The 25,164-nt window shown below is 45.5% G+C and overlaps 1 protein-coding gene across 5 annotated transcripts in view; it reads left to right on the forward strand.

The window, feature by feature from the left end:
- The window catches only part of LOC146811975 (uncharacterized), a 696,581-nt gene that overhangs the window by 377,435 nt on the left and 293,982 nt on the right, over window positions 1-25,164 (forward strand). The gene's annotated exons all lie outside the window — the stretch shown is intronic.

Consider the following 25,164-nt stretch of genomic DNA (forward strand, 5'->3'; position numbering starts at 1 on the left):
AGCGCTCCATATGGGTTGCAGCTTCATTTGTCATAAATCTTGTCCGCCAATGCAGAGACCCCTTTCATTTCATTACGGAAACATGTATTAGACATGCAACCAAGTGATGAACTTTGATTCCATCAAATGCACGTTTCTAGCATATTCTCTTCTGTAATTTTGTCAAGTTATGATAATCAAGCTCATGCAAAAACATATTCAGTGATTGTTTAGTTCAGAAGTTAATCCAGGAATGTCATGTCATGACCAATCCCCTTCAAAATTATAATATTTTATTTATTTTAATCACTTGCTTGTAGGCTTTTTTTTGTTTGTTTTAGTAGAAAGTTTGAAGTTCTTAAACACGTATTTTAGCTACTGTTTCGTTTTTAGTTAGCCTTTGAAAATGTTACTTTAAACACCCTTTAGCCTGAATTGCTGCACTATCAGATGACACACGTCTAGTACATCCTGTCAAAATTTACATCTCAAGGTTTTAGAATTAGATAAAGTAAACACGATCTAAAGTTTATACAAATTCTTTGGGGCTTTTTTTACAGGTGACTTTGCATCCCACTGATTTAGTCCAATTAGATCTTGTCTTCAAATCCTAATTTGATTCTGCAATGAAGGCTAAAAGGTAGTGGTCAATCTTTTATGAGCTCCACAAACTGATCAGTAGAAAGAGAAACCTCACCCGGGTCACTAATCCAAGCACAGAACCAGTTGGGCACTTCACCAGATTCCACCTTCACCGAATTAGGCTCCGGCAAGATTCTGCAAGTCTCTGCAAAGCATTTTGCCTTCACTTACTAGTGCCAGGATTGTGTTCTTTGACAGATTCAATCTCCTTGCACTTGTGCATGGAATAGCTGACCAGCTACCCCAGGCAGATAACCTACCTTGTCCCAAGTATGCACACCACCTCTTTGACTCTTGAAATAAGCTTAGTATTTATTCATCTGCTGGAGATATTATTGCGGCTAGAGATACCACATTGAGGATGTTAAGGGCTACGATATTACAATATTTTCAGGTTTACACAGTTCATGAAAGACAGTAGCTGTTTCAAATTGTTATCATCTTTTGATGTTACCAAACAATATTGTATGCACTACATCCTGGAGTTTAAATACTATTTTAAAAATAAATATTTTGAAATGCATCTCTTGTTTCTGGGGATCCTTGAATGTGCAACTCAATCAAACTTTATTCGGCTTTTGTAATAAATTTCCGTCTTTTATGGTTTTTATCACCAATACCCATAATTACATGAGTCAAAAATACAACACCAAACACAAAGTTTACAATAAAATGGGTTAAGAATTGTACACTTTACTCCATATCCCCTTCTCCCCTCCCCTGGTAATTAATCACATGTTGCTCTAAGACTTACTGCCACCTTTAAAAAAGCTAAGAACATGCGACACAGTGCTCCCTGAAAGCATTTATAGAAAGGTAAAAGCGGGTCGCACTTGTTTAAAATTGGCTTGCTTTAAAATGGAGATAAAAAAGGACGACCTAGGCATCTCGTAATTGCTACAAAACATTAAAAAATGGAGTATGTCCTGTAGACGTACCATCACAGCCACAGGGCAGCAAGATCTCGCTTTTCTTGCTTCCTCTAGGGTGGGCAAGGAGAAGATGGAATAAATCAAGACGAAATCTGGTCAATAAAAAGTGGTCATATGAGCTAGGGAGCCCTAAAAGGTAAGGTTCCATGATGGGGACTGTTTTCAGAAGATTGCATCTTCGCACGCTAGGCTTCTTTAGCTCTCATTCTCCCCTTTCCACCACCCTCCATCTAAAAAAGGATTTCTTTGCTCAGGGCAGGTCTTTACTACTAATTATATCAGGAGTGCAGAAGAGGACGGGCCTACCTAATTTCCTAAATCCATCCCGTGTATATTTGAACCAGGGTATATGATGAGCACCATCTAGACCCAGACAATCCCTTAATATCGCCTTGTTAAGGGTACTCCCTTCATTCAACCAGACTTTTAGCCTGCAAAATAAGGGGCGTAAAGAAAGATAGTCTGTAAAATAGGGCACACCCAATTAATCATGGACAATATATGTAGCAGTGCCCTGTGGGACACAACAGTTGTCTCGGATACTTTTCCACTGTTTGAAGCTCCTCGTGGGGAGTGTAGCCCCAGATTTCACAACCGTTCATAACCTGAGATACACACCTGGATCTATAAATCTGTAGTAGGGCACCTATAGGTTTTTTTACCCAGACGGGAAGCTAAATTAAAAATAGCTGCAATGGCACAAAGGAGACCCCCTGCTTACTCTTTTTTCGAGAGCACCAGTTTAGCTTAGCATCCAGTGTAACTCCTAAATAGGAGAAAATATTTGTCCTGGGGACAGGGATGGTCCCTACCTTAAAATTGAAGGATTTGGTTTGCCCTTGACCTATCTGCATCACATATGACTTGGAATTAATTAGCAGGTCCCGGTCTTCCATAAAGGACACAAAGGAGTTGAGTAATGTTTGCAACCCCCTCGCAGTCCGAGCCATGAGAACTGCATCGTCAATAATGCAGGCAGGCCACTCTGGCCCACCCGGGGGACATCTGCGTGTGTGGCTATCAAATACTTCTCTAAACTGTTAATATACAAGTTAAATAAAAATGTACCAATATACATCCCTGTTGTACCCCTCCCTGTATCAGTAATTGACTGGATACTTTGCCATCATTAGTATAGCGAACCACCGCTGTAGTATCCCTGTGGAGCTCCTGTAAAGAGGATAATGTTAATATCTACTCCCATGCACTGAAGTGTCTCCCAAAGTTTACTTGTATGCACCCGGTCGAATGCTGACCACAAATCCATGAAGGCCAGGTAAATCGTGCCCGGAAGCGTGACAGTGTATTTATTTAGAATCACATACAGGCTAAGACATTGGTCTACTGTTGACCTCCCATATTGGATATCTGCCAGTATATTATCGTCCGCCCAAGTGGTTAACCTCTCCAATAAAATGCGACCCACCGACTTTACTGTTGAGTCCAGCAGAGATATGGGCCTATAACAAGAGGTGCTGTCCCTATTTCCTTTCTTAAAGATTGGAATGATGGTAGAAATCGCCCAAGACGTAGGAGTCTCTGATGGCATTGTTAATCGTAGAGGTAAGTATAGCCAGCCACAGTTGAGGATTAGATTAAAAACAGGGGGTATGCCATCCGGACCAGGGGCCTTCTTTCTGGACAGTCCCTAAACACCTTTTTTAACCTCAGCATAAATAACCAGTGCAGACTTTCCAGTTCCCCAACCATCCTCTGCCCGCGGTTCAATCTGACTAGAAAACACTTTCTGGAAATATCCAACCCATTCCTCCTCTGTTATATGTGCATCCAGGGCCAGTCCAGTATCTCCTGCCAAAAAAGGGCTGTTAACGATTTTCCGAAACATTTAGCTGTTCTTTAGGGTACTGGCCTCTGCAAGCTTAGTCCAAGCCTCGTCCCTGAGTTCGGCCTTGCACCTCGCTTGTTCTACCTTATACTGGCCTCGACAAGTTTTCACTATGACTGGGTCCCTGGGTTTGGTGCCGAACGCTTTCCTCAGTGCCCTTGCTGCTCTCTAACAATTGTGCTCAATACATCTTGGGGTATGTTCATTTGAGTGCCTGGGCAGTGCCATTAGGCGATCCCAAATTACACCGGAAATAAAAGCAAATGCCTCCTGGATGATCCCCAGCACATCCTGCCTTTTACGGCAAATATCTAATTCATCTTTACACCTGGCTGCGCGGTACTCATAGAAAGGTTCCAGTTTGATCTGGGTCCAGCTTGGTCTTCTGCCCTGATCTGTGACCTTGAGAGATCTCCTTTCTCTTTTCGATCTATCATTCCTTAACTTGAACCAACTCACTGTAGCATATAAGGGATTGTGATCGCTATAAATACTCTCCATAATTAAACTCCATCAGAAAAGGGAGGAAGGGAGTAGACACATAAATATAATCCATATGAGATGCACCCCCCCTACCTGAGAAGGTGGGTACAAGAGTCCTTCCCTTACTATCCTCCAGACACATTGCCATAGTCAGAGCCAGTTCTTCCACTAATGTATTAAGTAATTCACCCTGCTTCCAATGCGCTACATGCCTTCCCGCCCAACATGGACATCCTATATTAAGGTGATATAACATAGCTGTTGTCCCACATAAATGAAGATTGAAATCTCCCACCAACATAACAAAAACCATTTTGATTAGACTTCAATATCATAATATTTATAAACTAACCTAGCAATATTAGACATCTAGGGGAGTAATAGCATTATAGAAATTCAATAAAAGCAGCTTGTCAGATCCCTTTGAAAATAACCCCTGCACGCAAGGGTTGTCCGTTGGCAGCACCTTCATACAACAGTTTACGTCCAAGGAAACAAAAATAATCAGACCACCCTTATGTCTTCACGCTTTTGAAGGAATTGCAGGCACAGAAAAGGTCTTGTATCCCTCAAGGAAAATACTATTAGTGCTGACCCATGTCTCCTGGAGACATATCACTTCAAAACCTTTTATAAAAGCACACCAGAAGGGGTCAGACATCTTACTTATTATCCAGGCAATGTTCCATGAAGCAAGTTTACATGCCCTTCCTTCTCTCGTGCCAATTGGAGCAGGCATAATCACAGGGATAACAGATAACTGCCCGATTCTTATCACTAAGTCAGTCACAAGAATCCCAGGTATCCAGGGGAGCAAATCGGTTAAAGAGGGAGGTATCTTGAGTTGGCTGTCTACAAGGCTGTCGTTGCAGTGGTAGAACCGGGTAAATAGTCATTCAGTTCCCAGATGATTTTATTCTATTCCTGGAGCTATAAAAGTGACCCAAGGGGAGGGCTTCTATAGATGATACATGGCCACGGGGATTATTCTGCATGACTGCATGCAGAAGCCTGTCTACCAGATGAGGCCTATTAAAGTTGATTACAATGCAGTCTCCTTCCATATATTTGCTGGATTTTCCAACCCACGAGACTCTTCGAACCATGTTAATAAAACCCTCCATTCTTGGACCCAAAGACATGTTACGAGGTAGCCAGTGTAGAATATTATTCTTAAGTTGATCGAAGGCTTCTATGCCACCCTGAGGAAGAGCCGGAACATTTCTAAGTACCACTACATATGGGGTAGACTCTGGGGATAGGGCTATATCCGATAGCCTCTGCATCTGTCTTGTCTCATGATACACTGATGCCCATGACTCCTGACAGGGTCCTTCCCCCTTTTTCTGTTCTTCACGTAGGGTATTTGATCACCTTGAACAGGTCTGGATTTTATTTTGGGAGCTTTCCGAATCCACAAATGCTTCCACAGCATCGCCCTTTGAGAGATTCAAGTCCATTCGCAATCGGGAGGGACTGGATTCTCTTCTGTCCGAGACACTAAAAGAAACTTCGGATTGTAAACAGCTCTGCCCATTGGGCACATGTTGAAGAGCCCTGGCACCGACTGGTCGTGAGCCAAACGCTCCCCTGGCCTGCTCGGCCTACTCAGGACAGCTATATCCTCCGCTGGCCTATCCTATCGTGACCTGAGGAGTTCCAGTTCAATGGCTGATAAACGTTGCACAATAGGGTTAAGTTTCAGATCCATACTTGCTAGTAATGACCCCATCCAGCAATCCAATATCTCCAGATCTCCTTTGGTTACACTTAGCAATGAATTAGCCATTGGCACCAACCCTTTTGCTCTGAGGCATTTGGCTTTAGTCGTGGTCAAAGGCCTTTTTCTTTTAACTCCCTTGCCCAGTTCCAGGACCTCTCCACACCCCAGTGTTTCATGGCGTAGGGGTAAGCTCCACACCCATGTCCCCTGTGGTCATGGAGGCCGGGCAAGGAACTTTCAACCCTCTGCATTGTAACACCTTTCCCCCTTGCTTTACCTGGCCCCATCTTGCGTCGACCCCCAGTCCGATGGTGCTAGAACCGGGAAATAAGGGGCCCGAGCCTGGCTCTACCTGTTCCTCAGGCTGATCTGTACTAACCCTTAAGGTGCTGGGGAAGCTGGAATGATGACCAGCAACTGGGGAGCGTGACAATCGGCGGGGTGACAAGCTCTATCTCCTTGTCAATCCCCTCAGCTCTTACCAGGAAAGTTTCCATGGTAGTACCTTGTGGCACTACTGCCATCTCATTCCATTTTCCCAGAACTCACAGGCAGAGTGAGTCCCTTTCGGGTTCAAACGGCGTAAGACCCATCCTCCAGAGCACAGCCTTCTGGGGCTTGTAGGCCCTCTTTTAGCAGCACTCCACACAACGTCTGGCAGCAATACAGCAGGGCGTCGCAATTAACCCTGGGCACTGAACTCCGCTCCGCTGGCGGAGTTTGTGGAATTTTGCATACTCCGCATTCCGCAGAGAACGCGAAGTTCCTGCAAAACATCCGTCTCCGCAGTGGAGTTCAGCCCCGGACCCTCCCACCCCGCAATAAATATTTTCTAAATACAATTTACAATCAAAGTAAAATAAAACCGCACTTTATCGCTGCGTCCAAGGCTGCTCACCTTCAGGAGGCTACTCCCGACCTGGCTGTTTGACCAGTAGCGGCCCCCCACCACCCCCTCTCCCAGTGCCTTGAGACCCTCGTGGGTATGTAGTGTGCGCTACAAATGATTGAAGTTTGTTGGCCCTGCACCCACAGGCTGGTAAGCCAAACGTTGTAGATCTGGGTAAGAGTACCAGGCTGCGTATCATAGTGATAAATTGGGTTTCTTTTTTTAGGGGCTTTTTAATAGTTTTTGATTACACACTCAAAGACCAACTTTGTGCTTACAAACGTATGTCCGAAACGTCCAGTGTAATATTGGTTACCTCCTACAGTAAATAGACCACCCCATTTACTGTAGGTCTGTCAAGCTCTTGACTTATATAAGGTTATTCCCAATTTGAATTCTGAGGTTGAATCTCATGTTTATTAAAGCTGTTAAAATGGCATCTTTTTGAGAACGTGAAGTAATTTGTCATTGTCGCGAGGTTTGGGAAGTGGGTTCAGTGTATTTATAGTGCTCCCCAGGTGGCGGTCAGATTTAACTGAGTCCAGTCCCAATACTACCCCATCCCCTGTGGCACATGGGGATGCCAGCTCTCCCCACTTTTTGCGCTCTACATTGAGCCGTTGACGCAAAGGTTGAGAGACCCCTATAGCCACTGGGATCCCATTTGGCCCCAGACACCATTTGGTTAGCATATATGCCAATGTTATTTTCTCGATCACAAAGCCCTTGACTTCTTACGGCGATCGCAGCAGAGCTCCAGACATTTGGCTCAATTTCGGGCTGTTGGGTCAATATGCAGAAGTCCCAGATTTTTGATCTTGTGGTAACCCAAGAAACTAAACACGTTCTGAAAGCGCATTTTGCTTTGAAATGGGTGACCGAGGGCCTTGCCTATTGCTGTCTCTTCCTGGCATGAATGCTACCTAGGACTGTGGTGGCAAATTACACATCTCTGGCTGCACAGATTCGCAACGATCTAGCAACATGGCACCAGTTGCCTCTCTCTCATAACTCAGTCTGAACGCAGTGGTTAAGATGTCCATTCCTGCTCACCCTTTATATTTTTCAAACACTCCTGCTGACCCCGCCTGCTGGAGCAATTCACTCTGTCCCACTAGTCAGCAATAATTTCATAAGGGGAGGCAAGAAACCTAGGCTCCAGAAACACTTATTGCAATGGGCAAAACAGGAGGGGTGCCCTTGCTATCGTGCTATTGCCAAGCTCCTCTACCTCATTAAGTGGAATAGACACTGCTCTGAGATGCACTGGGTCTATATTCACCAGTCTGTGGCTGGCAATCCGATTTGGAAGGAGATGTGGCTGCCTCGCTGTCATAGGACTTTGCGTACCCTACTCATCACCTGTGACCAGTGCAACCCTGAAATTATGAGACATAGTGGCAGTCATAGCTGGCCTAACCACTTATCCTTCACCCATGACACCTCTTTTCACTAATCCAGACTTTCCTCCCGGGATGGAGCAGGGCAGCTTTTGCAGATGGGTGGGGGGGGGGGGGGGGGGGGCTTGTAAGCACCTTGGCTGCTTATTTGATCTGGATGGTCTCATCTCGTTTGACAAACTTAAATTTGGCTACTCCCTGACTGAAACGTACCAGTTCTCGTTTTTAGGGTATTAGGTCCTGACATGCACCCGGGAGCTAGTCGCTTGATGACTCATTTAAAAAATGGTTGTTTCTTACAGCAGACGTTAAGTGGCTGGTCTTGGAGATTTATGCCCATTTAAGCAGGACAGGGCCCCAACTGCGGACTCTGGGTCAGAGGCGGTTGGAGGCCGAGAAGGGTAGATCCTTCTCGAATAAGGAGTGGGAGGACATTTTATAGAGTCAATCACACGGCACACACTATGACAAACATCAAAATGGCATATAAAATAGCCTATTGGTATTACAGAAGTTGAATCTGGACTATTCAGGAGACTGCTGGAGAGGTTGCAGGAGTGCCGGAATCTTGCTTAACCTCCTATGGCACTGTCCAGAACTCACTAGATCTTGGGAGCGAGTCATAGGTGACATTGACATTGCTTTCAAAACTATCCCACGATTACCAGCATACGCTATCCTGTGGCTCCCAAATACGTTGACATTACCTCGGTGTTTTCTCTCTAGGACACTGAAAAAACACTGGACCACACTGCTTTTTGCACCAACTGTGGCACCTTTTGGGAATGAAGAAGTTATCCTTGGCGGTCACTCCTGGGAGTTCCTCCTATTCAGAAATCTGGCCTCTTTATTTCAATTCTTTCTAGTGAATTTAGGTAGTTGTCCTGCCCATCCTATCTATGCATCTTAAGCTAGATTCCTGAGCCTAACCCCACCCCTCCTAAATATTGATGGGTGCTGTTCAAGGTAGCAGAGTGGGCCCTGGTCACGGGCTACTTGACCATTACTTGTCTCCCCTTTTAGTAGCAGCTTGGAAGGAAGGAGGGTGGGGTTCTTTTATCTTTTTTGTCTTGTTTTAGTTACTGTACTTAAACCTCAGTCTTTGTTCGGAACATACACTTGCACCAATAACAATCCAAAACATTGAATGTGGCCGGTCCTGTTGGGTTGTACGCGGAAAGCTGAGTATTTATGTGGACTATATTAATAAACAGAATTGATCCTAAATGTCACTCATCATTACACTGAAATTATGTAAATGTGTCACAAAGCAAACTGAAACCTTAGCAGCTATGTGTTAGGGTATATTGCTTTTGTAAATCTGCCATTGTGACAAATTACAGATGCAAACGTTGTCCCCATTTCATCATTGCCCAAAGAAACCAATATTTGAAATAACAAAAATAATGAAAAATTTGCAAACGTTGGAGGATCTACTTTAATGAACCCATGGTAAATTCAGAATGTTGTCAGCTTTCCAGAATCACCATGGCTGATAAACCAGTTTCCACCACAAATTGCAAGTAGGTTGAAACCACAAAAAAGTTGGAAAAATGAACTACTTCGAAAAATGCAGAAACTGTTGTGAAAATAATAGTTTTAGATCTGCTTGTTCCTGACCACTGTGAAGGTGGTGATCAAAGTACAGCAAACATTTTGTTGATTTAAATGCTATGTAAAAAAATGCTTTCTTACAAAGCGCCATTTTCTCATTTTGCCCCAAAAATATTTATTTGTATTTTGGCTATTTCCTCTGTTCCCTACACTACAAGGGGAATCGCCAAACCCTGGGCACCTTTACAATCCTCAGGATCTTGCAGGAAAAAGTCGAAAATGTAGACTGGACACCATTTAAGACGTTATGAGAGCCTAAAGGGGAACTACCTCCAAACAAGCATTTGCAATGCAACGGTCTCGCTTTTAAGACATTAAAAGTATTTAGCTATGCAGAATATTTCGCTAGGTGTTATATCAACTGTTTTTATTTAGCCTTACACAACTGCTATAACCGGATGAAAAGAGCACTTGTTCTCAGTGACACTGAAACGTAAAACAAGGAGACTGAAAAGGAGGAAATGGAGCAGGAGAAGTGAACATGAAGGAAAAAGGGTCAGTGGGATGAAAGAGGAAAATTAAGGAAGGGATTGTAATAGATTTTATAAAGCGAATTAGGAGGAGAGATTTGTTTTTAATATATTTTGCATAGTTCACCAATTTCTTGGCCTCTATGGAAATCTCAGTGCAAATTCTGTTCTTTAGTGTGATGTATAAAGAAAAGTGAAAACAGTGGATGAAAGAAGGGGACAATAGAAAATGATGGGGTGGGGAGAAGTTATCAGGCAAGGCAGAGATGTAATATGTAATTATGAAATATATGTAAGGGAAGAGATGGGGCCGAGAAGACCGAAAGAGGGTAAGTAAAAAGATACATGGGAGATAAATAGCGACCGTTGGGGAATGTGAGGGGTTTCAAAAGAGAGGAAACGAGGATGACCCTGAGTTTTTTTTTTTTAGTTTTACTAGTACAAAATCATAAACAGGCATATGGGAAGGGATGACTACAACTTGCAGAACTCTGCCCGCCTCTGTACAAAAGATCGATGTTGCAATAGCCAGCGCCTATCTGACATGGCTTCTGTCAGCCAGTAATGACCGGCACTCCTGCTGACCCCTTGTCGGAAACAATAGCTATCGGGCTGGCGGGACAGGTGAAGACAGCGTGCAAAACTCCTGCGTGTTCCTCTCCTCAACAAACAAGGAAGCATGTAAACAGTATTGGGCATAGGGCTCAATTACGAAGCCTATGGAATTCCAAACACTGAAAAAAAAATCCCCCCCCCCCTCCCTCTTTACACATGTATATGTGGTGTGGCAGCAAATTGTATTAGCACGCAGATAGCTGCGATTGTCTCCTGCCAATCCGTGCCTTTTCCATATACCAACCTATTAACAAAAATACTCTGGACACTTGCATAAATGTCATGGATTCCATTATAAGCCCCTTTCCCGCCTAGCCCCAATGTTTCACTTCCATTTACAACTTTTTCAACAGAAAAACAAAACGTCACAAGCGGCTTTTGACTTAATCGGCATGGAACTCAAACACAAGCCTTTTGAACATATATAAACTTACCCCTTTCACAAAAAATACTGACGCATAACAAATCCCCAACATGGTGCACGATACATCACGCGCTCACCAGTTACGCAAGGTGTGCTGCATTCACGCGGCCACATAGAATTTATTTCCCTCAAATCACTTTGCTAATTTCAATACGCCTCTGAACTTCAAACTGCAGAGATAATTAGGTGAGGATCCATAACAGGCTACTGCCTGTCAACTGTCCCTCAAAACAAGTCCCCCGTGGCCCTGCTGTGCTGCGTACAGCACTCCTACCTTTGCCAACAGTCATGGTAGGCAGCTTTTCGGATGTGAAAGCGGCAGCATCTGTGAAGCGCAATGGTGGGCAGCTTTTAGGATGTGCAAACAGCAGCGTTGATGAAGCGCAGCAAACGCCTGAAGAGTCAACCCGCTCCTAACAACTTCCGGGTCAGCCAGGTAATCCACGAGCGCGCGGACTTTTGGTGCATGCGTGCCATATAAGGCAGCGCCTGCATTTTAATGCGCACTATTTTAAAAACAAGCATTTGAAATGCAATAGGACTCGCATTTACGCCAGTTCTATTGCATTTTAAACGGGAGTGCGGGCGGGCAAAAAGGCAGAAAATGGAGTGGGGGGGGTGAGGGGTTGGTGAATATCACAGATTGCGTAAGGGGGGGACACGAAAACAATTAACGTTGAGTAAAGGGGCCAATAGCCTCTGTGTACAAATTACGCCATGGATGTTAGGAGGACGGACTAACAAGGTAAAACCCAATGAGAAGGCAGCATTTACAATGAAAGCCAAACAAAGATGGGTGGAGAGTGGGCGGAGCTTACGCAAAGCTTCCCCGCTATAGTATATACCATATGCCTCGCAAAGCGAGCAACGCATGCGCGCTGCGACGCTAGGCAAGAGCTAAAAAAATGGCATGGATGCACTTGACAGATAGGGCTTCTGCCTGCTCCCATTCCCAATCAAAATTATTTTTCCTAGACAATTGTAGGACTCCTCTTAACTCTTGAGTCTCTACATTGCCAGACGGGTGATAATTAGTAGTATTGTGTGTAATGCCTTTCATTTTAAAATATTTCTTGATTGCCTCAAACTGTCATTGTCACTAATAACCAGCTTTGTCAATCCTTCCTTTAAAAAAAATCCTGTCCATAAATCTGATAACAGCAATAGTATAAATAGAACACTCCTTGGAGTAGCAGCTGCGCTTTACAAATACCCCTACATAGACCTAGACAGTATTAACAGTTTATGTGAACTCCTCTTAAGGCCATTTGGAATAAATATCCACCAACACTATGGCACAGACATTTCCTTCTCATGCCTCACTGGTGTCTTGATGTCACTGACAAACTTTTCCGAAGGCATATTGGGATACTTCATAGGACATGACGGTGGTCTAAATGTTTCTTGAGACTTCTATGAATTTTCACACTCCTCCCTCACCAATCGTTAAACCCCATATCTGTTCTTGTCCACCAAATCCAGTCTGTGACCCTCCTTTTGGTTTTGAGCACCCTAAAAATACCTTCATGGAAAATATCCAATTTATTTCTTAAGTTATGCAGTGGCATCACCTGTGATCCTAATCACACACATTCCTTAGTAATGTTTAATTCATCTCTTAACTCACAGTATTTCTGTATTTACTATTCAATTATTCTTTGGGGCATCCAGTGACAATGTAACGGCAACAACTACATTCCTTGACATGTTAGAACACCATACATCTTTATCTATAGAGCATTCTGACTTTTTCCACACAGCAACCCTACATTCTTCACACATTTTGTGGTACCATCTTAGTAGGCAACTTGAAATTTGCAACTGTTTCTAGTACCTGGAAATATTCAGTTGTATAACTATAATCCAGTAGTCTCAGACGTTCTTGTAATACGTGGAGTTGCTTTTTCCATTCCTTGTGAAGTAAGGACTTTAACAAGTGGCTTATGTTCACTTCTCATTAATATTAAAACCCTCAACTGTACTGCCTACATTTTTCCAAACTCCAGACACGAGCGTCTTTCAATACCCGAGTACTCCTCTGCTGGGGTGAAAAGATCTATTTGCAAAGGCAATAACTACCTCTGGACCATACATTCCTTTCTGAGATAGGACAGCACCCAATCCTGTGTTGCTCGCATCAGTAGTCACAATAGTGCATATATGTGGGTCAGAACCTTGCAATGGAGTTGTTACTTGTGTCTTCCTTAATTTCCTCAAAAGCTTGCTGATGGGTGCATTCCACAAAAATAGTGATGTGTTCAATAGTTGTCTAATCACATGCTTTCTCCACTGAATTTCTAACACATTTTGCATAACTCCGCTAAACCTGAAAAAATTGACATCCTTATTTTTAGGTGCTAGGGCTTTCTTTATACTTTCAATCGGTTCTTTCTTGGGTTTCCCTCCATTACAAACCATTTTTGATGCTAAGCTTGGTGCAAATGTAACTTTTTTGAATTTATCAGATCTAACATTGGCTTGTAGTATGCTTAATATCTTCCTGTTAGAAATTGGATTTCTGGCTTGCAGTTATGCACCCTGTCCAAGCAGGAACCACAATCCTAGTAAAGGGAGGTCACCACAAACCCTAAATTATCACGTGCTCACCCAGTGGTAGCTTGGCACAGCAGCCAGGTTTAAAGTAAGAGGCCATGTGTAAAGTATTTGTGCAACACTTCAAACACTAACAGTAAAAACACCACACAGACTCCACACCAGTTTAGAAAGAATGGAGCTTAATTTTTATGAATGAAACGAGACCAAAACAACAAAAATCCAAGTAGAAATAAAAAAATTTTAAGGAGTAAATGTAAAATGGCCCTTAGAAGTAATAAGTGCTTAAAGAAGTTATCTGGTTGTGCTGGACTGGAGCAAAGTCAAAAGTTCAGGCCGAGCGCGGGCCGGACACAGGGACCCACTTGGGCCCGCTGAGTAAAAGTACCTTGATCCGGATTGCGTTGACAAAGATGCCAGGTGGAGCCAAAGTGATGCATCTATGTAGAGCCACGCAGTTGATGAGACATGTTGGTTTTTCTTCATGCAACTGCGACGGTTCACAGTGCAAAGTGCTGGTACCCAATGCGATGTTCGGCTGCTGCTTCCACAGTAGGCGATGCTTTGATTCAGATTGCAGTGCGCTGATTCTGAAGGCAATGCACTGGGTCCACTCCATGCAACGATGAGGGTGCACTGGTTCGGACTCACGCAAAGGCAGAGGTGCATGGGTTCATATGCCTCACTTCAAAGGGTCCAGGACTGGGGTGACCCCACTTGGAAGGACACTCGCAGCTTGTAGAGTCCAGGTGCAGGTAGTTGAAGTCTTTGATATCCCTGAAACTTACAACAGGAGGCGAAGCCCTTGGAGTTACTCTGGGTTTAAATGATGCAGGTTCAGTCCTTCTCCCCCAGGCAGGAGAACAGCAGGGCAGATCAGCTCAGCAAGCCAAGGGTCAAGCAAAGCAGCAGCAGTCGATCAGAGTGGCAGTCTTTTCAGCAGCACAGCAGTTCTTCCTGGCATAGTGTTCACGGGTCTAGAAGTGTGCTGATTTATGCTGTCAGAGGTCCAGTACTTGTACCCAGTTGTGCCTTTATAGTGGGGGAAGACTTCAAAGAAATATTTGAAGTGCACAGAGGTCCTCCCTTCCTGCCCTGGCTCCAGACTCACTACAGGGCGATATGCAGCCCTGCGTGTGTGGACAGGACATATTCAGGGGTAAGTGCGAGGCTGTGCCCAGCTCCTCCCGCTCATCAAGACACACCTATGCGTCCTTTGTGTGTGGCTGTCTGGAGGGAATGCACAAACTCCAACTGTCACCTAGCCCGAACGGAGACAGGTGGCAGGTACCAAATGGCTAAAGTAAGTAAATACCAGCTTTCTAAAAGTGGCATCTGCTAAACTGTAACCTAAGATACAACTTTGCCATAAGTTGTGATTTTAAATTGAGTCCAACGACCTCAGACTTGAAGTCTCTTTGCAATTGGGAATTGCACTTAAAATAATCTAATCCCAATATTATCCTATGGGAGAGATGGGTCTTGTAGTAGTGAAAAATAAAACTGAGTTCTTCACTACCAACTTGTAAACAAAATTCCCTTATGTGTCAGATTCACTAAGCTTAAAGCTTAAAATAGTTTGCACTGAACCAAAGCCTGCACTTCAATATAAGATATAGTGACTAGTCTATTTAGATAAGTATATTTTTATTTTATTATACACCAAGTAACCAAAGACTAATATAAGTAAGAAAATATGTTTTAAATAGGTGTACAACTCATTGGACAACATATCCTAAGTGGTTGCTTACTTAAGGGCTTTCAGGTTAGGTCCAAAGTTAAGGTTTCTAGACCAGGATAATAAAACCGTAAATAAGGGATATGTGAATAATAGGTCCGTTAATTTTAGGGTGCCTCTTAAGATAATCTGTGGAAAAGGATATCCTTGAATAGGTGCAACACGATTTAAAGGTGGTTGCATAGTTGGAGTTTCCCTGCAAATACTTATTCGGGTGAATTTTTCAAAGTTCTTTCAAAACACCTGGAATATTGGAATAAATGTATATGCAGTAGCTAAGATCCTTTAGTAACTGCCAACCTAGTCTTAATGGATTTGATAATAAGTTTAGTATTACGAGAATTGAATATAGAATGCACTAAGCAGTACAAAGTCTGTTTCCTCAAAAGAAGAATCAATTTTAATTGTATTTTCTCTATTTTTAGATGTACGGTCTGTTTTTTATGAATTTTATGAAAAAGTTACGAATGTCATATCCGTCCTGAAGAAGGTATCGAGAAAATATAAGATACACTGAAATGCTGCGTCGACACATTGTTCTTTAACATTATCATTTGAGTTAATGTATTGATATGTTTTTTATCATGTTTGTTTTTCTTTGAATGTATAAAACTGATGCGAGTATTATGTATAACTTTTTTCTCGAAATGCTTTGTTGAACATGTATTGCCAATCAGTCATAGGATGATTTTTTAACACATTTTAAAAACCATTGCAAACATAAGCAGGTCTTTGGCTACTTGGCGTATAATAAAATAAAAATATACTTGTCTAAATAGACTAGTCACGATATCTTATATTGAAGTGCAGACTTTGGTTCAGTGCAAACTATTGTAAGCTTAGTGAATCTGACACATGAGGGAATTTTGTTTTTTACAAGTGTTAACTACTCGGTCCCTTCTGGTCTAATTGGGGTGAACTTTGTTTGGGATTGGGGTTCTACACTACCAAGCCATGTAAAATGCACAAGTACATGTCCTGCCTTTGAAATACATTGTACCCTGCCCTGTGAGTTAGATAGGCCCTACCACAGGGATGACTTGTATGTATAAAAAGGGGAGGTCTAGGCCCAGTAGGAGGGTTACCTTGCCAGGTCAAAGTGGCAGTGTAAAACTGCACATACAGGCATTGCAATGGATGGCCTGATCCATAGTTGGAGGCCTACTGAAGTGGATGGCACAATGAATGTTGCAGGCCCACTAGTAGCATTTAATTTACAGACCTGGGCATGTGTAGTGCACTCTATTAAGGACTTAAATGTAAATTAGATCTGTCAGTTGGGGTTTAAACCAATAATCGTGTTTAGGGGAGAGAGCACAAGCACTTGAGCAGTGGTGAAGTGCGCAGTCCCAAAACCAGCAAAAACAATGTCAGAAAATAAAGGGAGGCAGGCAAAAAGTTGGGAAGACAACCCCAAGGCTGTCAGGTCTAACACTTAAAAAAAAATAATAATAATTAAAAAATAAAAAAAAATTCCTTTTTAACGTCCTTGACCAATATAAACACAAGCTGTTGGAAAACAGCTGCTGCTGAAGTGAATCTAAACGGCACTCTGCAGAATTTAAAGCAGCCAAATGGAGTAATAAAAGCAGTACATATTCTATTCTTCCTTTGCAAAGTACCTGATGGTTGTTAGAAATGGAGGTCTCTGGTTTGCAGGTTTGTACACTGTCCAAGGAGGGACCCTTCCTTCTAGTCAGGCTAAGGGAGTTAGACTTCTAAAATAATCCTGGGTCAACCCCTTGGTAGCTTGGCACAAGCAGTCAAGCTTATCTTAGAGGAAATGTGTAAAGCGTTTGCACCTCACACGGTAATACAGTGAAAATACAAAATAACACCTGTGTTAGAAAATGCCAATATTTCTGCGTAAAACAAGACCAAAACAAACATCCAGCATACAGTAATATAACAAAAATGAGTGTGCCCGTCTGTAACACAACTGGTGCTCATGTAAAGCGCTCTGATACCTTCGGGTCTAGTTCCCGCTATATAAAACAAAATATAAATATTGCAAGAATCAACTTCACATACAGTCCCTTGAACTTGATAGCTCCATCTGGGGCATTCACAATGTCGTGAACAAACAAATTCAACAGTTCAGGCCGACAGCGAGGTTGTGGGCCTGCTCTGGTGTTTGGTAGACTTGCAAACAGTACCTCGGAAATGCAGGGCATCGTGGACCTTGGGATGAACTCCAGAGGTGGCGTCACCAGGTGTCTTTTCAGGAGTTCAGTGCAGGAGTCATCGGGCCTTTGAAGTCTCACGCATTGCAGATCTAACTCATGAGTAAGTCAGGAACGCTGGTGTCTGGGCTGAAATGCGATGTCTAACAATGCGACGTGCGGTGCCCACCAGTCAAAGTGCAGGCAGTGGTTTGTGGACTGCGTCTGCCATCCGTGACAAAGGGCTGCAGTGTGAAGCAGGACGATGAGATGTGAGGTGTCCACTGTGCAGACAGTGATGTCGTCGTGGCTGAAGCTGTTGGTAGACCCAAGGTTGTGATGTGAAGCGGGCCGATGCCATGTGTGGTGCCTACAGATCACGGTGAAAGCAGTATCATTGGTAGAGGCTGGAGTCGATGGCGCAGACATAGGTGGCCCAGGGCTGCAGTGTGACATGGGGCGATGCTTATTGTATCTCACGAGCGGTGTCCACAGACCAAGGTGCAGGCAGCGGCGTCGTAGACTGCATCGTGTGGTGATGGTGAGACCAGGGTTGCGTTGTAAAGCAGGACGATGATCCGGGCAGAGCCTTCAGGTCATGGAGCCGGCAAATGCATTGCAGTTTTTCTTCTGTTGCAGCAAAAATCACACCGCCCCCAGTGCTGATGGCAGATGAACATGAAGTCTTTGTTCTGAATATTCCATTAGGAGACCAGTTCTACTTCAACCTCATGGAGAAACTCTGCAATAAGTTGCAGAAAGATCAGTCCAGTCCTTTCACTGCCCAAGATAGAAACAGCAAGCAGCAGGCCAATACACCCACGCACACAGCAAAGTGGAAGTCCCTCCTGACAGCTTCTCCAGCTCTTCTTGGCAGGTTCCTTATTCCAGAAGAGCTCTAAAGTAAAGTTGTGGGGTCAGAGCCCCAATACTTATACCAGTTTTAGGCTTTAAAGTTGGCAAACTTCAAAGAAAAGTATTTCTTGCCTTACTAGAACCAGTTCTGTCCTCGCTGGTACAGCCACACAACAGGGGGTGGAGACAGCATTGTGAAAGGGAGACAGCCCTATTCAGGTGTCAGTGACAACTCTACTCACTACTCTAGCTCAGGAAGACCCATCCGGAATTGCAGGGCACAACTCTGCTCACTTTGTGTGAGTATCTGGAGTAAATGCACAAACGGCCCCTGACAATCTATACCAGGTGTGGATTCCACAGACAGGCACAGAATGATTAAGCAAGAAAATGCCTACTTTCTAAAAGTATAGAGATCAGACTAAGCGAGTATACCCGTATACACAATTGAGACTTGGGTAGTGAATATGTGTAACGGAAACAATGTCAACCGGTAATACTTAGTAGGCTAATAAGCAAACATGCACATATAGTTGCAAAAAAAGAATGGACACGGAGACTACAAGGTAAAGCTATGTGCCAGGGATAGATAGATAGATGGTGTGAGAAGTTGGCCTGATATGTAGTGCTCACTATTCTAGTGATCACTGTGTATCATTCCAAACGACCCTTATTGATGATTGGTTGTAAGTCAACCTTTTAGACCAGCTATCCTAGTAGCGTGGATACGAGCAGTCTTTAGGCTAAACTCTAGAGGGCGTGTTAAGCCAGCTGTTTACCATCACATATACCCCTTGAACACCAAGTGAAAGGACACCACACAAGTTGTTATGAAAATAAAAGGATATTTATTTATAACAAGACTACCCTGGCTCTTTAGGAGTCAGGGAGCTAAGCACACTACAAAACTCTTAGGAAAATACTTCAGTTGCACAATTTACACAAATGCCCGAGGGGCACGAGAAACCATCTACACTAACAGTGAAATGCGAATGGTTAGAGTCTGGAGGTACTGATTCCGGAGTGATCCGATCAGTGGGACTAAACGAAAAAGGAACTGGACACTTGTAGAGCGAACCTGCGATGGAGCACCGAGATGCTCGAGTTACCTAGCCCGGAGGCTGCGGCTGCGTGAAGTTCGGCAAGATGTCGGGAGTCCTCGTGTAGTCTCAGGAGCCTGAAAGAAGAAGTTGCTGGCAGGCGACCAGTGACTATGTTCGGAGCGATCCAAGCCTGGATCGGTGATGAAGGAAACCTGAAAGCAGAGGGGACTCAGTTCTCAACCGCTAGCCAGCGATCGTGTGGGTACCAGGAGGGTACCGGCTGAAGTCACCTCGACCAGGTGAGTGGGTGACGTCGGACTCGGCTGTTCCTCGGACCAGGAGGCGCGGCGGCGACCAGGATGGAGGGCGAGCTGTCCCACGAAGGTGTCTGCTGTCGATGATGCTGGGCCCAGGCAGGGGCAGCGGATCTTGGCAGTGGCAACCCAAGCGGGGGAGTCAAGATGGCGTCGGGAGTGGACCAGGAGGGTCCGTGGTACTCCTCTGTTGAAGGGGAGCAAGAGCCAGTCTGGAGCAACCAGACTAGTGATGAAACAATCGTGGTGCGTCGTGAAGAGGGCCACACGCCGGTCGGCAAGTGGTCGAACAACGCGGTGAACAACAAGGAGCGGAAGGGCCCCCACGCAGATCTCGGGGATGCTGGGGAGGCAGACTTCGATGCTGGAGCTGCTCAGGGTTAGGGCTTCTCAAACCCTAGGTGCACTCACTCGAGGGTCCCTCGGTGGGCGTGCTAGATAAGCGTCGTGCAGGTTCTGAAGATAGCCGGTCCCGCAGGTCTCGTCACACCTACGACTCTCAGCTGGGCTGATGAGGTAGGTAAAAGGTCAGAGATGGCAGGGACTCGGGTCTCGTCGAGCTGGGCAGTCTTGATCCGTAGGAGACTTACAGCAAACCGCAAGCGCTTAGATGGTGCCTGCTGGTGCAGGGTGGCTACTCCTTAGCCACAAGGGAGAGTCTTCAGAAATAGTCAAGAGTTCCTTTCGTGGAAAGTAGTTCGTGATTCGGAGTTATCCGATTATCTGATTATCCAATTTGGGAAGGGGACTCGCTCCTACCTTTATTCTAAGAAAAGGGGCTGGCCCGTGACTAGGTTCTACCTATGGGTGGAGCCAGGAGGGGGGTGGTTACACCCCTGTCCTTTGTCCGGCTTCGCGCCAGCTCAGGGGCTGGTGTGCCCCCGAAACTGGTTTGAGCCGGGCTATGCACAGTGAGCACCGGGGTGCCACTTGCAATCACCTTCCTTTCAGCCCTGCCTACCTGGGATACACAAACCCTGTCTGGGACGGTGCTAACACCGCCCTCGACAGGAAACCCTTTGTCCAAGCTCCCCTTGCTGGAAGGTCCCCCAGCAGCAGGAGGTCAGACTTGTGTCTGGTGGCAGCATCCATTTTGTGATGCTGAGGCTTGAGTCAACTTTAACCGGGGTTCAAGGTTACTTCCATGTTGTGTCCCTCTAAAAGGGGGGAATGCTAACCCCGGCACCAGGACTGGCGAGGGGTTCGTATTCCCATTCGTATGACACCTTACTCGACATGTATAGGTGATGCGATGCCAAAGTTAGCAAATAACCGCAAGGATTATAATGCATTAAAAGTAGTTGGCCCGCGTCACCATGGAACGGCTATTAGGACTTGGTTCCGCAAGCCGTCGACGGGCTCAGCTCGCGCCAGAGCACCGTCCCACATGATTCCCTGCACTCTGCCTTCAGGATTGATAAGGCCTGCTATAGGAGTGACTGATAGGAATCCATGTGTCCATTTTAGGGTTTAGGTGTAGGAATACTACACCTACAGCAACGGGTGATTACACCACGTGGCCCCAGCTGTCATGCAGCCAGTTGTGTCAGATTTGGGCGGCCATTCCAGGGGTGGCATAATACATGCTTCAGCCCCTGGTAGGCCCTGGGTACACCGATGCCCTGGATACCTGTGGTATGCTGAGACAGGGACTGACAAGGCGGCCCAGTTCCAATTAGTGGATGCACCTAACGTACATGTGTGTTAATTTCGAGAGAGAACAGCTAGGCTGTGGGTCTGATTGGCAGGCCCACAGCCGGAGAAAGTCGTAAACCAATGAAGCAAAAGCCAAAAATCTGGGTGATCATAGGATTGCAGACCCTACTCTCCTACAGATGGATAGATAGATAATGTGAAAAACAGAAGAAACCATTGTATCGGCACTGTTCATTAAATGTGGGTATAACCCGAAAGTAACTATGCGCACCTAAGTGTTCATGACGCATTAGGTGAACGGCGGAGGTGACACGGCGGTGAACGGTGCAGAGTGAGCAAAGTGAAGATATTTACTAGGTACTTTTGGTTCCCAAACAAATATTTACCCAAGTTATATAAGGGTTTTAGCAATTTGTGAACCAGAGTAGAGTGCCAAAAGTTGGTCTGGGAAGTCAACGGCGTTTTGATCCGTAGTAGGTTAGTGTCATCTTCAGGACCAAGTTACCGGTTTGTGCTAATGTGGGACGGGATCAGGATGATAGAATTGGTTGAAGGTGGTAATTTGCCTAGGAATATAATGCCCGCTACATGCCCTATGAGTATATACAGGGCACTGCCAGAGTAAGTAACACATTGGGCAAAGCATCAAGGTAGGTCAACAAACTGATGTTTGTGTGACACACGAGGCAAGGAAAAGCGTCATCGGGGTGTGAGCGTCCGGAAGATGAGGGGGACAAGTACTGTAGTGAGGTCCACCGACTCAAGTGTGATGAGCGGGCCCCAAACCGGTCACAAGTACAGCGTCCGGAGGCTCAAAGGTGATAAGCAGTACAGCGAGGACTCGGAGGGCAGTGCAGGCAACCCTCCACCTATATCAGTGGGAGGGAAAGCCCTCATTCATATCGCCGCCCCATCTCCCAGCACTTTACAGTTAGCGCTGATTATTAGACCCAGCCAGGTCGAGACAAGGGAAAGCAGCAACTTGTAAAATGAGAGGCACTCACCGCCGCAGCCCGTCTGCTAAACGACTATCCAGATAAGAGTGCTCTGTTATGCTGTCACAGGTCTGCACTGCAACCCTGGCCTCAGGCTCGCTCATGATCCCTGTCCTCTCGGGGCCTCTAAGGGACTTGTCAGGCCGCCGACAGCGAGGGCCGTTGCATCACCGCAGAGGTGTCCAGATCACCGCTCAGCCTCCTAGGTTCCTCCGTGAGCCAGGGGGCATCTCAGTCCGAACACTGCCAAAAGGACACCAGTGAGCCGGGGAAAGGCTGTAATTAGCTTGCGGCAGCTCTGGAGCTTCACCGTCAAGTGGCAATCTTGGAGCTCAGCCTGGGCACACCCCCAAAGAAGTCCAGTAAATTAATGTGTAGTCACATTGGTTACACTGCATCAAAATGCGAACCAGGGATTTGTTTCCTTTCACCGCTCACTCTACTAGAAAGACCTATCCCCCTCTGAAGAGAACTGTGTAGATCGACCTAGACTTTAACAAGTGGATGTATGATGAACTAATTATGTCTTGGTGTTAGAAATGGAATGTGGTAGGCTAGGGCATGTGCCAAAGCCAGGCAGAAACCACCACTCTAGTCAGGATAAGGGAGGTACACTCCTACAATAACCCCTGCTCACCCCCTTGGTAGATTGGCACGAGCAGTCAGGCTTATCTTAGAAGCAGTGTGTAAAGCATTTGCACATAACCAACAGTAATACAGTGTAAGCACTACAAAAGGACACCACACCAGTTTAGAAAAATATCCGATATTTGTATATACTTAAGACCAGACCAAAAACGATAAAAATCCACAATACAGTACTTAAAAATCTTCGGTTATCAAAATATGCTTGCAAAATGGTTCCTTGATGTCGATAGCTCCGTTTGAGGTATAACACGGCGTCGTGAACAAACGGATCCAAACAGTTCTGGCTGACCGTGGTGTCGCGGGCCAGCTACAGTGTCTGGAAGACCCGCAAACAGTACCTTTTAGAAATGGAGGGTGCCGGCAACCTCTCGTTGAGCTTCTGAAAGCACAGCGTCTGCAGGTGTCTGTTCTGGAGGTCGGTGCAGGAGTCGCCGGGGCCCTCTAAGCCACACGCGTTGCAGATCTATCTCCTCTCTGGAGTCAGGAGTGCAGGCATCGGGTGCTGCGGTATGAAGGGCAGCAGTGCAGCCAACTCGGGTCGCGGTGCGTGCAGCGGCTAGGTGGCGGCATCAGGTGGCGTCAGTGAGACCAGGGTCGCGCTGCGAGGTTAAGGCGGTGCTCGTCGCGGTTCTGGCAGGTCCCAGTGCAAGCAGCGATGTCGCTGTTGCCGAAGCGCTGTCGTCGGCTGATGGATTCGAGTTTATGGCATTGGTAGGCCAAGGCTGCGGTGCGGGAGGAGAGCGTGCATCGTGTGACTTTGCGAGCGGTGCCCTTGAACCATGGTGCAAGTAGCGGTGTCCGTTTCGGCTTGGAGCTTCATAGTCGAGAGGCGGTGCGGAGCCCACAGGTTGCAGTGTAAGCAGTGGCTCAGTGGTGGTGTCAGCAGGCGTCTGAGACAAGGGTTGTCATGTGACGTTGTGGTGGTGCCCTCAGGGCACTGAGTCGGCAGTGGCGTCCTAGACATAGTCTGGTTACTTCTCTTCTTTTGCAGCAGAATACACAGTCCCCAGTGATGAGGGCAGAAGAGCTTGAAGTCTTTGCTGTTCCTGAGACTTCTTGAACAGGGGGGGGGGGAGGGTCTACCTCAAGCCCTTGGAGAAACTCACAAAGTAGATTGCAGAAAGTTCAGTCCAGTGCTTTCACTGCCCAAGGCAGAAGCAGCAACTGCAGGCCAACACAGCAAAGCACACAGCAAAGCACACAGCAAAGTGGTAGTTCCTCCTCACAGCTTCTCCAGCTCTTCTTGGCAGTCTTCTTTATCCAAAAGAGTTCTAAAGTTCAAGGGTCTGGGTCCCAATATTTATATCCCAAAATATTTTGATCTATTGGGCACAGAGTGTCTGGCCCAGCCAGTTCTGCCTTATCTGGTGTGACTTCCTGGCAGGAGGTGGAGACAGCATGGTCAGAGGCAGACCAGACCCTTTGAGGGGCAAGGAAATCTCCTCCCCCCTCTCCCATTTCAGCCCAGGTCTATTCAGCCCTTTTCTGACCTACCTAGACTATCTGGAGCCACTCCTGCTCCCCAGCCTTCTGTCATCCAAAAGCCAGACAGGCAATCCACTTTCTAGCAGAGGCACACGGGATGACTGAGCAAGAAAATACCTACTTTCTAACTGCTATTTTCAAACACAGAATGTAAAAATCCCCTTCACTAAAGGATGCATCTTTAGATTCTGAGTGCAAGCATACCAAACTTTATTTTCCTACCTAATTCCCGGGGCCAGTTATGTTTATAAGAGGTTATAAACAAACTCCCCATTCTGTCCTATGGGGTACAGGTAGCCTTTCAATAGCGAAAAACGAAATTGGCTGTAATTCAGTATCAGGACATGCCACACACACCAGGGCATGTCCTACCTTTCACATACACTGCACCCTGCCCACAGGCTTACCTTGGGCCTACCTTGGGGGTGGTTGACATGTAAGAAAAGGGAAGGTGAGGGACTGGCAAGTGTGCACTGGCCAAGTTGGCATGGCAGTTACAAACTGTGTACAGACTCCGCAATGGCAGGTCTGAGGTACCTTTTCAGGGCTACTCACGTGGGTGGCACAATCAGTGCTGCAGGCCCACTAGTAGCATTTGATTCACAGGTCCTGGCACACTCAGTGCACTTTATTGGGGATTAACCAGTAAATCAAATATCGAATCATGGAAACACAAATCCATAAAACAATTTACCACA

Source organism: Triturus cristatus, chromosome 7 (assembly GCF_964204655.1).
Source record: "Triturus cristatus chromosome 7, aTriCri1.1, whole genome shotgun sequence".
In the NCBI taxonomy this organism is placed as follows: Eukaryota; Metazoa; Chordata; class Amphibia; order Caudata; family Salamandridae; genus Triturus; species Triturus cristatus.